At 44.1% G+C, this 13,705-nt stretch overlaps 1 protein-coding gene across 2 annotated transcripts in view; it reads left to right on the forward strand.

Moving 5' to 3' along the window:
• Nucleotides 1–13,705, forward strand: part of PFDN1 (prefoldin subunit 1) — a 290,431-nt gene that overhangs the window by 204,558 nt on the left and 72,168 nt on the right. The gene's annotated exons all lie outside the window — the stretch shown is intronic.

Genomic DNA, 13,705 nt, shown 5'->3' on the forward strand with positions numbered 1-13,705 from the left:
CTTGTCCGCTGGTCTCACCACTAGGTCCTTTCTCTTACAGAGTTGGTCTAAACCTAATTCCAAATTCTTGCTCATTTTAATATTTTTGCTTTTTATGCCCTCCAAATCCTTTATGAGGAGATCCCTAAAAACTTTAATAGAGGCTGGTAGGCCGCCTGGCGGATTGAATAGTGAGGCATTTGCCAAGCCTGAATGTTTGACATTTGTGGGATTATTATTTAAAGTGTTAATGGGATTAGTCAACAGGTATCTCTTAATGTTCAGTCTCCTAGTATACTTATGTATATCCATATATGTCTGGAACTTATTAAGCGGTTTCGGGGGTGCAAATTTAAGTCCCTTGTCTAAAATGGCAGTTTCGTCGGGGGTCAAGGGGATACCACTGAGATTGAAGATGCCTTGTCCGGTTATACCCGTTTTCTTTTTGCTCCTAATCTTCCTCCCCCCTCTGACTCCTCTCTTTCTTCTATTGGTCGTTGGAAGTTTTGTTCTCCCCTGGGAAAACCCCAATGTTGAGGTTGTGAGTACTCCTCCCGATGAACCCGTCGGGGGGTATACTCATCCCTTTGTGTATCCCTTTGAGGGGGGAAAGGAGGCTGGTGCCAGGGTGGTCGGTCATATCCCCTATCCCTCCTTGGAGTATAATATCCTTGATTGGACCCTCCATGGTCATCACTATCTCCACCATAATACTCATCCAATGGTTGGAAACGATTATGTATGGATATAGGATATCTTGGGGACCGACTATCTATATGAGGCCTATTGTGATGGTCGTATTGATTATCGTAACGAACATCCTGGTATCCTCCTGTTTGTACCTGATGATATTGGTTCCCTTCCTTATACTGTCTCCTAAATTTTTGATTTTTTATTTTCTTTTTGGGGGCCTGGGTAGGAACTCTCACATTCCGAGCTGGAGATTGTACATAAGGACCAGGGTTAGATCTACCTGGAGAGCGGTAGGACACCCTCCTAGGTGGTTTGGGGTATTGTTTTTGTGATGGTAAGGGTCTACCCGGTTCCCTCGTCTGTCTATCTTGACTAGAAGCTTCGGGAGCTGAAACTTCCATGTGACTGTTAGCCTCAGCTTCCTCTGCGGCGATTTTTATCTGCCATTGGAAAACAGAACCATTTTGATAATCGGAAAAATCCCTATTAAATTTTTTTCTTTTTTTGTTCTTTTGTTCTATTTCCTCCTTCTCTAAAATTTTTCTTAAGTTAGAGGATCGTTCTTTATACTCTTCACTTAAAACAAAAGGGGATAGTTTCTCTTTAATAAGTTTGATCTCAGCATCTAGTCTATTCAACTTAGCTCTCTTCCTAGGAATTAAAAATTCTAAGAATTTTCCTCCCGCTTCATTGAAATATCTGTACCAATCCTGAAGGTCCAATTCTCCCTTCTGGGGGCTGACCTCCCATCTCAAACTTCTTGGGACCATTGATACAGAAACATAATGCTCTAGGAAAAATATGTCCCATTGGGTGTGTACCTCGGAGATCATGAGATTCTTGAGTCTCATAAATAATCCACCGAGGTCACTCTCAGGTTCACAAGTTCCCTCAAACACACCCTCCTTCACAATGGTGTGCTTGGAGCGGTAATCAAATACATCCATATTAATTAAGTGACTAAAATTAATCAAATGGAAAAAAAACTACTTATGATTTTTATAAATAACAAAGAAAAGCTCAGCTGCAGGTAGGTAGATATTAATTATAACTAGGAATATGGTAAAATCAACCTGCGCTAATGAGCAATATGTGATGGAAAAGTGTATATATACAAAAAAGTGTAGCTGCAAAAAAAAACTCCAAATATCTATGAAGTGACAAACATGTAAACAAACTAAATTGCGCTAGCAAAAAAAACAAACTTTTCCTTAGTAAAAAAATTAATTAGAAGTGCTTAAAGAACACAATATGTGTATAAACAATGAGTGCATATAATACTTATACAAAAGTGGAGAAAATATGTCAAAGGTCAGTGATCATAGGTAAAAAGCCACACATAATCCGTCCATAATAATATAAATCGTTTTAACCAGAAAGCAAAAAAGTCCACTTCATGTGTTTCATCACCACACACTAAGGATTGGTACGCCAAGATACTTCTGATCAGATGTGCATTGATAGCGGTGAAGGAAGTAATAGATGTGCGCTTACCCCAAAAGATGGACCTCCCCTGTGGCAAGGTCTTATCAGCTTGCAGATTTCGCCCTCTGCAGGGACCAGCTGTTAATCTCCTGGTCTTGGCAGCGTGTACCGCCGACTTCCGTATGGCTGGGATGGTCCCACTATTCCAATCTCAAAGGGGGGACTCAGAAATGGAAAAGTCCACATACAGGAAAAAACGGCATAAGGAGAAAAAAAACTCCAATGGTGTGATAACGTTTAGGATATTTATTGGTTAAAGCAAACCACAAGTGAACACTAAAAAATCCAGATATAAAATTCAATTAAAAAGCCGGCATAATCAAAGGCAGAACGCCCGTGCAAATGAACTCTTCAGAACACGTGATGGCTAGCACTGCGAGGCCACGCCCTACATGTTTCGTCATACGTGACATCTACGGGGGCACGGGCGACGCAATGAACCATCACCTTATATATCACTAGACAATTGTAACCGCGCCCTCATCTCCACCCATGTCCGTCATTCAACAGGGCATATGTGGAGATTCGACGGGGCCACCATTCAAAACCGCCCACAAGGCGGAACATATATGAATAATAAAAGAGCAAACCAGGAAGTTTTAACCAAACCTCGTTCTGGCGCCCGCCTGACACACTCATAGGCATGCGCAAGGATAAGCCAAGCCTCGATCTGGCTAACAATGAAAAACACTCCTATAGAGGCGGACTAATTAGAAACCGGAAGGGATAAACCGTGTACCCCAGATGAATTCTAAAGGTAGACGCCCGTGATATACACGAAACTTCCGGTCCTAAATGTATAAAAAATATTTCTAAAAAACGTCCATGCGGTTTTCAGTACGTGGGACGTACTGTCCGTCCCCTTCAGGTCAGGTTAAACGAACACATTAGCAACATCAGGAGAGGATTTATAGGACATCCAGTATCCAAACATTACCTGAATGTACATGATAAGGACCCCGGAGGTACACAATTTGTGGGTATTGACAGGTTGAGTGTTCCCTGGAGAGGGGGACCTAAGAGAAGAGCTATATCCAAGCTTGAAATGGGGTGGATATTCAAGATGGGGTGTCTCAAACCAAGAGGGCTTAATGTTGACATTGAGATCAATGCGTTTATTGATAACGCATGACATAATGGGTGATATAAAGTCACATAGTCCCCTGGTCTTAGTAGTTACCCCTATGAGTTAAGTAGAAAACCCCCCCCCCCCCCTCCAGGAAGGGTTCATAGATATTGGAATTACTTTATTGTATATTCTCAGGATTTATTGTTTACCCTCTTGCCTCTTCTTTTGTTCTTGAATTTTTTGTTTTTGAACCTTTGAAATTTGTAAAGGGATGGGCTGAGTCTTGTTCTGGCTATTAGTTTTTTAATATCTATTTTTGAATCATGTTTGTGCAGGTAGAGGACAGGATATATAGTGGTCCCATTTCTACTTACTTTCTATTTGCTTTTGTTTTTTTGCCCTCACATAATTTAAATCAATAAGATTTGTACCCCTTTACAATATTGGTAGAGTATTGTTCTCTTTTAAAACACACAGTATATTAGGATAAACATTTAAATAAGTTAAAATTTAAGGGGATTAAAAAACTTTTGGAATAGCTGCCACATATATGTCATATATTGGTGGAGTGGCCTTTTTTAATTTCATGTGTAACACTAACGTTTTTTAGAAATATTTTTTATACATTTAGGACCGGAAGTTTCGTGTATATCACGGGCGTCTACCTTTAGAATTCATCTGGGGTACACGGTTTATCCCTTCCGGTTTCTAATTAGTCCGCCTCTATAGGAGTGTTTTTCATTGTTAGCCAGATCGAGGCTTGGCTTATCCTTGCGCATGCCTATGAGTGTGTCAGGCGGGCGCCAGAACGAGGTTTGGTTAAAACTTCCTGGTTTGCTCTTTTATTATTCATATATGTTCCGCCTTGTGGGTGGTTTTGAATGGTGGCCCCGTCGAATCTCCACATATGCCCTGTTGAATGACGGACATGGGTGGAGATGAGGGCGCGGTTACAATTGTCTAGTGATATATAAGGTGATGGTTCATTGCGTCGCCCGTGCCCCCGTAGATGTCACGTATGACGAAACATGTAGGGCGTGGCCTCGCAGTGCTAGCCATCACGTGTTCTGAAGAGTTCATTTGCACGGGCGTTCTGCCTTTGATTATGCCGGCTTTTTAATTGAATTTTATATCTGGATTTTTTAGTGTTCACTTGTGGTTTGCTTTAACCAATAAATATCCTAAACGTTATCACACCATTGGAGTTTTTTTTCTCCTTATGCCGTTTTTTTCCTGTATGTGGACTTTTCCATTTCTGAGTCCCCCCTTTGAGATTGGAATAGTGGGACCATCCCAGCCATACGGAAGTCGGCGGTACACGCTGCCAAGACCAGGAGATTAACAGCTGGTCCCTGCAGAGGTCGAAATCTGCAAGCTGATAAGACCTTGCCACAGGGGAGGTCCATCTTTTGGGGTAAGCGCACATCTATTACTTCCTTCACCGCTATCAATGCACATCTGATCAGAAGTATCTTGGCGTACCAATCCTTAGTGTGTGGTGATGAAACACATGAAGTGGACTTTTTTGCTTTCTGGTTAAAACGATTTATATTATTATGGACGGATTATGAGTGGCTTTTTACCTATGATCACTGACCTTTGACATATTTTCTCCACTTTTGTATAAGTATTATATGCACTCATTGTTTATACACATATTGTGTTCTTTAAGCACTTCTAATTAATTTTTTTACTAAGGAAAAGTTTGGTTTTTTTGCTAGCGCAATTTAGTTTGTTTACATTCCCTATGTATGGGTATGTGGAATAGGGAATGTACTACATCCCCTCGTTGGCCACACCCTCTGAAGCACCGGTCACTGTAGGATGGGTTTGAGCTTGCTATCCGGGCCAGGACCCAGTACCATTTTAAAAGAGCTTTATATGCAGCTTCCAGAGTAGCACTTTGGAGCACTTTGCCACGGAGGACCAGGCCTTGTTCCAATCCTATGGATCAATAGAGATTTCCAGGTCCTGTTCCCACCGTAACTTATAAGATGCAGCCGCAAGAGAGTCTATAGCATTTAGAGAAGAGTAAATCATCAAGATAGCATCGGGGGAATGGAGGCAAAGGTGTTCAAAAAATTTTTTTTGGAAAGTATAGGAAGCATTACGTCTCAGCGAAGAGACCCAATAGCATAGTTGGTGGAAAAATTCCTTGGAGGGAGCCTTGTGGGTGTCCTAAAAAGAAAGCCAGGAGAGGAGTACCGGACGAAAGAAAATGGCGGACCTCCATAAATCCATGGGTGGACCACCAGGAGAAGCTTGGTTGGTCAAGGCCCGGTGGAAATGGGGTTATTGAGAAGTGGAAGAAAAGGGGACATCAGATTGCCCGAGTAGCGGACAGAATCCCAAAGTTTTAAGCTGTGACGCATAAGGGGGCTAAGAGGGGGGCGAAGCTTATGAGGAAGCCACAGCAAGGCTGTAAGAGGAATTGGGGAGTTCAAGGAGCACCCACAACGGGATGTCCAAGGTTGCATGTAGTAAGGTTAGTTGGGAGATCTGGGCAGCCTGGTAATACTTGGCTAAGTTAGGGACCCCAAGACCTCCTCACAGTCAGTGTCTGTAAAGGGTGGACTGCAAAATTCTGGGACACTTGTAAGCCCGGATAAAGGGTAAGATCCTGTTCTGCAGTAGGTGCAAAAAAAGGAGCATGGACTGGGAGGGTATGAAAATAATAGAGAACTTGGGGAAGGATGGTCATCTTGACCACATAAATGTGGTCTGCCCAGGATAATGAGGGGAACCACCAAAATTCCAGTAAAGATGTAAGTGATTGTAGTAAGGGATAGTAATTGGTGGCAAAGAGGGATGAGTAGTGAGGGGACAACTTGACACCAAGGTATTCCAGGGAGGAGGAGTTCCAACAATACGGAAAGAAGGCTTGTAGCTGGGTCACCATTGAGGAGGGTAAGGAAATATTCAAAGCAGTGTTGTGAGGGTTGACTTGGAGCCCAGAGAAGACTGAAAAATGGGAAAGGAGAGCTTGGAAGTTGGGTAGAGGGTCAAGAGGGCATCATCAGCAAAGAGGCTGACTTTATGGTGAGTATCGGCATAGGGGATCCCAGAGATATTGGGATCATCTCTAAAGACAATGGCCAGAGGCTCTAGAGCCAGGATAAACAGAGTCGGCAATAGAGGGCAACCCTGCCTCGTCCCCCCAAAATTTGGGAAGGAGGCAGAGAGGAGCCCAACCGGGGGGGAAGAATAGTGAGCCGAAATCCACTGAAGGATTGATTCCCCAAAACCCCATTGTTCCAAAACATACAACAGGTACTCCCAGGAAAGCGAGTCAACCAAAAGAAGGCCTTGCAATGTTGAAGCAGATGTATCAGGTTGGTCACCTTACAAACATTGCCCCCGCTTGATGGCTGGAACAAAGCCCACCTGTTCCCTATTGATCAACGCATGTAGATATTTGTTTATACGAGTATTAACTTTGTAGGATCTTGTTTTATCTGGAGACTAGGAAGCCCACATCCAGAGTGTCTTCCATGATTGGTAATTTAGATTTACTGTATACAGCTGGATGAACAGAACATTTCTTTTGGTCCAGATGATGGTAGTTGAGCAGATGAGAGAAAACAAGTTTGTGCCATTCAAAGCAGCTAAGCTCCACATGCTCCTCTTGATGGTTGGTATACCACTGGGGTAGTGTTGTTGGACTGCACCCTATTTGAAGGTCTCTTTAGAAATGGAGGGTCCAGTTCTGTAAAGATATTGTGACCGCTCTGAGGTACAAGGTGTTGTAGGGAAGTTTGGCCTCCTCGCTTGACCATGTTCCTTGGATTGTCATCCTGACTTTTCATCTGTTGTATGAATCTTCCAAACCTAAGGGAGAAAGTCAGTGTTGAGTCCACCTCGACAAGAATTTTTTTGTGTGGGGGGAGAGGCATGGGTAAATTCAGGGAAAGGGGCTGCTTTTTCCATGCTGAAAAAAAGTTTACTTAAGAGAGTTCTTAGCAAGAATGGGCAAAGGACATGGTTTCTAAGGGAGCAAACCTTTTACCCAGAGGAATCTCACTGCAGGACTTCTGTTGAATGTCAGTTGCTGAGTATTAGCCCTAGAGAAGGAACTTTCTTTTGGCAGGAGGATCCTTACTTGAAATGTATCTACAGTACCTGACCGCGAGAATGTGTTTCCAGCACAATCCCGTAGCGCTGGTTCTCGGCGTCAGGGTACTGTACATCTCGCGCTGGCACGCTCATCGGGAAAGGAAAACTGTGTTTTTTCCTTTTGCGATGAGCGGCAAGCATTGCTGACAGGTGTCTGGTATGAATCTTGAGGGGGAACGTCGCGCCAAATTTTAAATAAAAAACCGGCATGGGTTCCCTTCCAGGAGCATACCAGTCCCTTAGGTCTGGTATGGATTTTAAGGGGAACCCCCTATGCTGAAAAAAAAAAGAAAACGGTGTGGGGGTCCCCCCAAGATCCATACCAGACCCTTATCCGAGCGCGCAGCCCGGTCAGTCAGGAAAGGGGGTGGGGACGAGCGAGCACCCCCCCCCCCGAACCGTACTAGGCCGCATGCCCTCAACATGGGGGGGATGGGTGCTTTGGGGTAGGGCCCCCAGATCCCGGCCCCCCACCCTATGTGAATGAGTATGGGGTACATCGTACCCCTACCCATTTACCTGGGGGAAAAAGTGTCAAAAAAACACACTAGACAGGTTTTTAAAGTAATTTTATTAGTCCGCTTCGGGAGTCTTCTTCCGACTTCTCTGCTCTCTCCGGCCTCTTCTCCCGGTGTCTGGTTCTTCTCCTGCTTTCCGGCCTGTTCTCCGCTCTCCGGTTCTTCTGCCGGGCTCCTCCACTATCTTCTGCTCTTTTGCCACTCTTTTGCTAGCTGTGGCCCGGTCTTCTCCTTCGTCTTGTTCCCTCTTCTCCTCTTCCCATGTTAACACAATGCTCTCTCCCGCTGTAATGCTGTGTGCGAGGTGCACAGCGACTTATATAGGCATGGGGTGTGGTCATCGGGTGACCCCTTATGGTGTCAGTCTCGGGGGCCTGATGGGACTGTGACGTCATAACCCCCCCACTGCTATAAGTGAGGGCATCTTTTCATTGTGAAGAGGGCTTGGTGGCCTTTTTGAGCTAGACCTTAGGCTGAACTTTTGAAGTTGAAACATGGGAGTAGCGTTGGTCTCATGATGTATTCCAGGGCATCTACGAAAAAAAAGAGCAGTTTAGGGCAGACCATGTTACCATCTACCTCCATGCAGTTTGATCCTTGTTTAACTGTTTAAGTCACGGGACCCCCGGCCCTCACTATTTTGAACTGGCTCTCAGAAAGTTTATTCCTGGAGCAGACTTTGCAGACTGATATAACTTTGACCCACCACTCACCTCTGCAAAACCCCCCCCCATATGCTTTTTTTTTAACCACTTAAGGACCAGCCTCGTTTTGGAATTTAGGTGTGTACATGTTTAAAACATTTTTTTTGCTAGTAAAAATTACTTAGAACCCCCAAACATTACATATTGTTTTTTTTTTTTTATAACACTCTAGAGAATAAAATGGCAGTCATTGCAATACTTTTTTGTTTTGACGTCGCTTCCGCCCTGCAATGTCATGGAGACGAGTGGGCGCCATCTTCCCCTCACTGGTCTCCATGCACAGCTAGGGGACAGACGCAATCACCTCAGCTGCTGCCGACGGCTCCAGTAAGCGGCGGAGGGCACCGGATCGCGGCGGGAGGGGGGGCCCTCTCCCGCCACCGATAAATGTGATCTTGCGGCGAATCCGCCGCAGAGACCACTTTTATCTTGTAGCCGACTGCCGCACGAAAACAAGGATACCGGGGTTATGGCAGCTAGCTGCTGCCATAACAACGATATCCGCCGCCAAATTTAGGATGTATACGTACATGCGGCAAGTGATTAAGCAGCCACCTGCCTCCGGGCCACCTTAGAACTTTCCATAAAGCCCACCATATGCTGCATCTCCCCGGGAGGATTCCCAATGCCTGCTGCCGAGCTTGGGGGTCACGTTTAATGCCTCCCGGCTCAGCATGCCTGTCCAAAGTGCTATATGTATTTTTGTATTTACTACTACTTTAGTACTTTAGCTAGTAATTTTTACATTTGTACTTTCTTGAGCTTTATCACTACTTGTTACCTGGGAACTCGAGGGTTTGTCCCCCCCTGTTTTATCAATGTATTTGTTCATTTGATGAGTTGCTGTTTGATAGAATTGCTTTGCAGGTGTGCTGCTTCGGTCTAAGAGTATTCTCGTTTTTCTTTCCTGGGGTTCCCCCCTTTTTATTTTTCATTGCACCCAACCCCCCCCCGACTCACCATTGCTAGGTGGAGCTGATACTCAAAACCAAACACCCCTTTCCACGCAGTTATGCACACACACCACTACATTAGTTGGACCATCCAGCCCAACACCTGTTTGTAAAACTTGTTTAACCACTTGCCTACTGGGCACTTTTACCCCCTTCCTGCCCAAGCCATTTTTCAGCTTTCGGCGCTGTCGCACTTTGAATGACAATTGCGTGGTCGTGCTACACTGTACCCAAACACATTTTTTTTTTTATCATTTTCTTCTCACAGAGCTTTCTTTTGGTGGTATTTAATCACTGCTGGGTTTTTTATTTTTTACAAAAAAAAAAAGACAAACTTTTGAAAAAAAAATGTTTTACTTTTTTTCCTGTTGGTAAATTTAAGTAACTAAGTAATTTTTCACCTTCACTGATGTGCGCTGATGAGGCAGCACTGATAGGCTCAACTAGTGGGCACTGATGAGGCGGCACTTATGAGCACTGATGAGGAGGCACTAATATGCCGCACTTATGGGGACGGCACTGTTAGGCGGCACTGATGGGCACTGATGGGCACGGATAGGCGGTAATGATGGGCATTGATGAGCGGCACTGGTGGGTGACACTGGGCATTGATCAGCAGTGATGGGCATTGATGGGTAGCCCTGATTGCCAGCACTGACTGGCATCGCTAATGGGCACTGATTGGTGGCACTGCTGCCACTGGTGGGCACTGATTGCTGGCATTGGTGGGCACTGATTGGTGACACTGTATTGCTTTATTGTAATCAGGGCACTGATGTCCCCCCTGCGTGGAGATGCCGCTGATCAGCTCTTCTTGCCACACACTCTCAGTGTGAGGCGAGGAGAGCCTATTACCGGCATCTCAGTGTTTACATGTGACCGGCTGTGATTGGACACAGCCGTTCACATGGTTAAAGAGCCATGGACGCAGCTCTTTACAGAGATTGGGGTTGCGCCGTGTCCTAGTAACACGGCGCGGCCACGTGCGAGCGGCCGTTCTGGGGCACAGTCATGACGTCGTCCCAGAACGAGAGCCACATCACCCCGCCGTCATTTGACGGTGTGCGGTCGGCAAGCAGTTAAAGTAGCAGGATTTACTGCCCCACCAAGTGAACAGTGTGTGGTACAAATACAATAGAATAGTTTAGGGATTACTGTTCAGTCCTCATATGTTAATGAATGCAGAGAAAAGTTTTTTTTTTACAGTCAGTACAAAATAAATCATATTTTGCTTTGGGGGACTAGAAGTAGTAATGAGAAGGCCTGGAACAATTGGGGGGGGGGGGGGATTTTTTAATTTTTTTTTCAGCCTTTTTTTTGGGGGGGTTCCGGAACAACAGGAAAAAAAATTGTTTGTTGGGATACAGCAGATGATAGTTTGTCTTCTCAGGCCTTAAGGCCTGGTCCGCACCTATGCTTTTTTTAGTGCATTTTCAGTTTTGCAGAAACGCACTACAGTCCATTTAACATGGTTTCCTATAGATGTAGTTCACATCTGTGCATTTTATGGTAAGGGCAAGGGACTTTTTCCTGGTTTTTTGGTTCCATAGACTTCAGTGGATCAAAAGCGTGTATTGAAAAACGCAAAATGCACCTGCAATATGCAAACTGAAACCTGCATAGGTGTGAATCAGGCCTAAAGAGATTAACAATAATAAAAACATAACAATCATTTCTGTACTTACCTGCTTTGTGCAATGGAATTGGAATGTGGTCAGTCCGCAAACCTCCTCTTCTCGTGTTCCATCGGTGCTCCTGGTCTCTCCTCTCTGGCAAATCTGGTGCGCGTGCTCCTGAGCCCCATAGCTGCGCCCATTGACACAGACAGCGGGACTCAGCCCCACCCCCAGCTCCCTCATCACTGGCATTGGTTGACAGCAGCGAGAGCCAATGGCTCCCAGTGCACCAGCTAAGCCAGTGAGACCCGGAAGTGAGGGGAGAGTAAAGCTGCAGACATGCACAGCGCTGGATTGAATGAGGGCTCAGGTAAGTAAAAAAGGGGAGGGGGGATGCTGATGGCTAAACATTTTTTACCTTAATGCAAGGAATGCATTAAGGTAAAAAAAAGTTTAGGCTTTAGAACCACTTTAATTGACAGGTAAGAGGGTAAATTTTGTCTGACAAACTAGTATTCTCTTCTTTAACCTTTAACTATACTGTAGTCTGGTCAGTAAATTGGTCCCCCCCCCCCCCCCCCCTCCTCTCAGTAAAATGGTGAGACCAGCATCTAGAGCAGTGTTTCTCAATTCCAGTCCTCAAGGCACACCAACAGGTCATGTTTCCAGGATTTCCCTCAGATGAAACGGCTGTGGTAATTACTAAGTCAGTGAAACTGATCAAATCACCTGTGTAAAATAATGGAAAGCCTGAAAACATGACCTGTTGGTGCGCCTTCAGGACTGGAATTGAGAAACACTGATCTAGAGTTTGGAAACATTTCCACAGTGCAGTTTCTGCTGAGAGCAAAGCTGTAATTTCCAAATATAGTAAAAAGATATATTTTCATAGGATGACAAAACGCATCCTGGCATGCCAAAGGTGCCCTAAATGCATTAACCACTTAAGGACAGGACCATTATGCTGCTTAAGGACCAGAGGACTTTTTCCAATTTGGCACTGCGTCGCTTTAACTGCTAATTGCGCAGTCATGCAATGCTGTACCCAAACGAAATTTGCGTCCTTTTCTTCCCACAAATAGAGCTTTCTTTTGATGGTATTTGATCACCTCTGCTGTTTTTATTTTTTGCGCTATACACGGAAAAAGACCGAAAATTTTGGAAAAAAAATGATATTTTCTACTTTTTGTTCTAAAAAAAAATCCAATAAACTCAATTTTAGTCATACATTTAGGCCAAAATGTATTCGGCCACATGTCTTTGGTAAAAAAAATGTCAATAAGTGTATATTTATTGGTTCGCGCAAAAGTTATAGCGCCTACAAACTAGGGTACATTTTCTGGAATTTACACAGCCTTTAATTTATGACTGCCTATGTCATTTCTTGAGGTGCTAAAATGGCAGGGCAGTACAAAACCCCCACAAATGACCCCATTTTGGAAGTTGTCACTAAATGATATATTGCTCACACAGGCCATGGGCATATGTGGAATTGCACGCCAAAATACATTTAGCTGCTTCTCCTGAGTATGGGGATACCACATGTGTGTGACTTTTTAGGAGCCTAGCCGCGTACGTGGCCCCGAAAACCAATCTCCGCCTTCAGGATTTCTAAGGGTGTAAATTTTTGATTTCACTCTTCACTGCCTATCACAGTTTCAGAGGCCATGGAATGCCCAGGTGGCACAAACCCCCCGAAATGACCCCATTTTGGAAAGTAGACACCCCAAGCTATTTGCTGAGAGGCCTGGTGAGTATTTTGCAGCTCTCATTTGTTTTTGAAAATGAAGAAAGACAAGAAAACATTTTTTTTTTTCAATTTTCAAAACTTTGTGACAAAAAGTGAGGTCTGCAAAATACTCACTATACCTTTCAGCAAATAGCTTGGGGTGTCTACTTTCCAAAATGGGGTCATTTGGGGGGGGGGTTTGCCACCTGGGCATTCCATGGCCTCAGAAACTGTGATAGGCAGTGAAGAGTGAAATCAAAAAATTTACGCCCTTAGAAAGCCTGAAGGCGGTGCTTGGTTTTCGGGGTCCCGTGCGCGGCTAGGCTCCCAAAAAGTCCCACACATGTGGTATCCCCATACTCAGGAGAAGCAACAGAATGTATTTTGGGATGTAATTTTACATATTCCCATGGCATTTTTGAGCAATATATCATTTAGTGACAACTTTGTGCAAAAAAAAAAAAAAAATTGTCTCTTTCCCGCAACTTGTGTCACAATATAAAATATTCCATGGACTCGACATGCCTCTCAGCAAATAGCTTGGGGTGTCTACTTTCCAAAATGGGGTCATTTGGGGGGGGTTTGAACTGTCCTGGCATTTTATGCACAACATTTAGAAGCTTATGTCACACATCACCCACTCTTCTAACCACTTGAAGACAAAGCCATTTCTGACACTTTTTGATTACATGAAAAAAATATTTTTTTTTGCAAGAAAATTACTTTGAACCCCCAAACATTATTTTTTATTATTGTTTCATTTTTTTTTTTTTCACACAGTATTTGCGCAGCGATTTTTCAAACGCATTTTTTGGGGAAAAAACACACTTTTTAAAATTTGAATGC

The sequence above is a fragment of the Aquarana catesbeiana genome, linkage group LG03 (genome assembly GCF_042186555.1).
Source record: "Aquarana catesbeiana isolate 2022-GZ linkage group LG03, ASM4218655v1, whole genome shotgun sequence".
In the NCBI taxonomy this organism is placed as follows: Eukaryota; Metazoa; Chordata; class Amphibia; order Anura; family Ranidae; genus Aquarana; species Aquarana catesbeiana.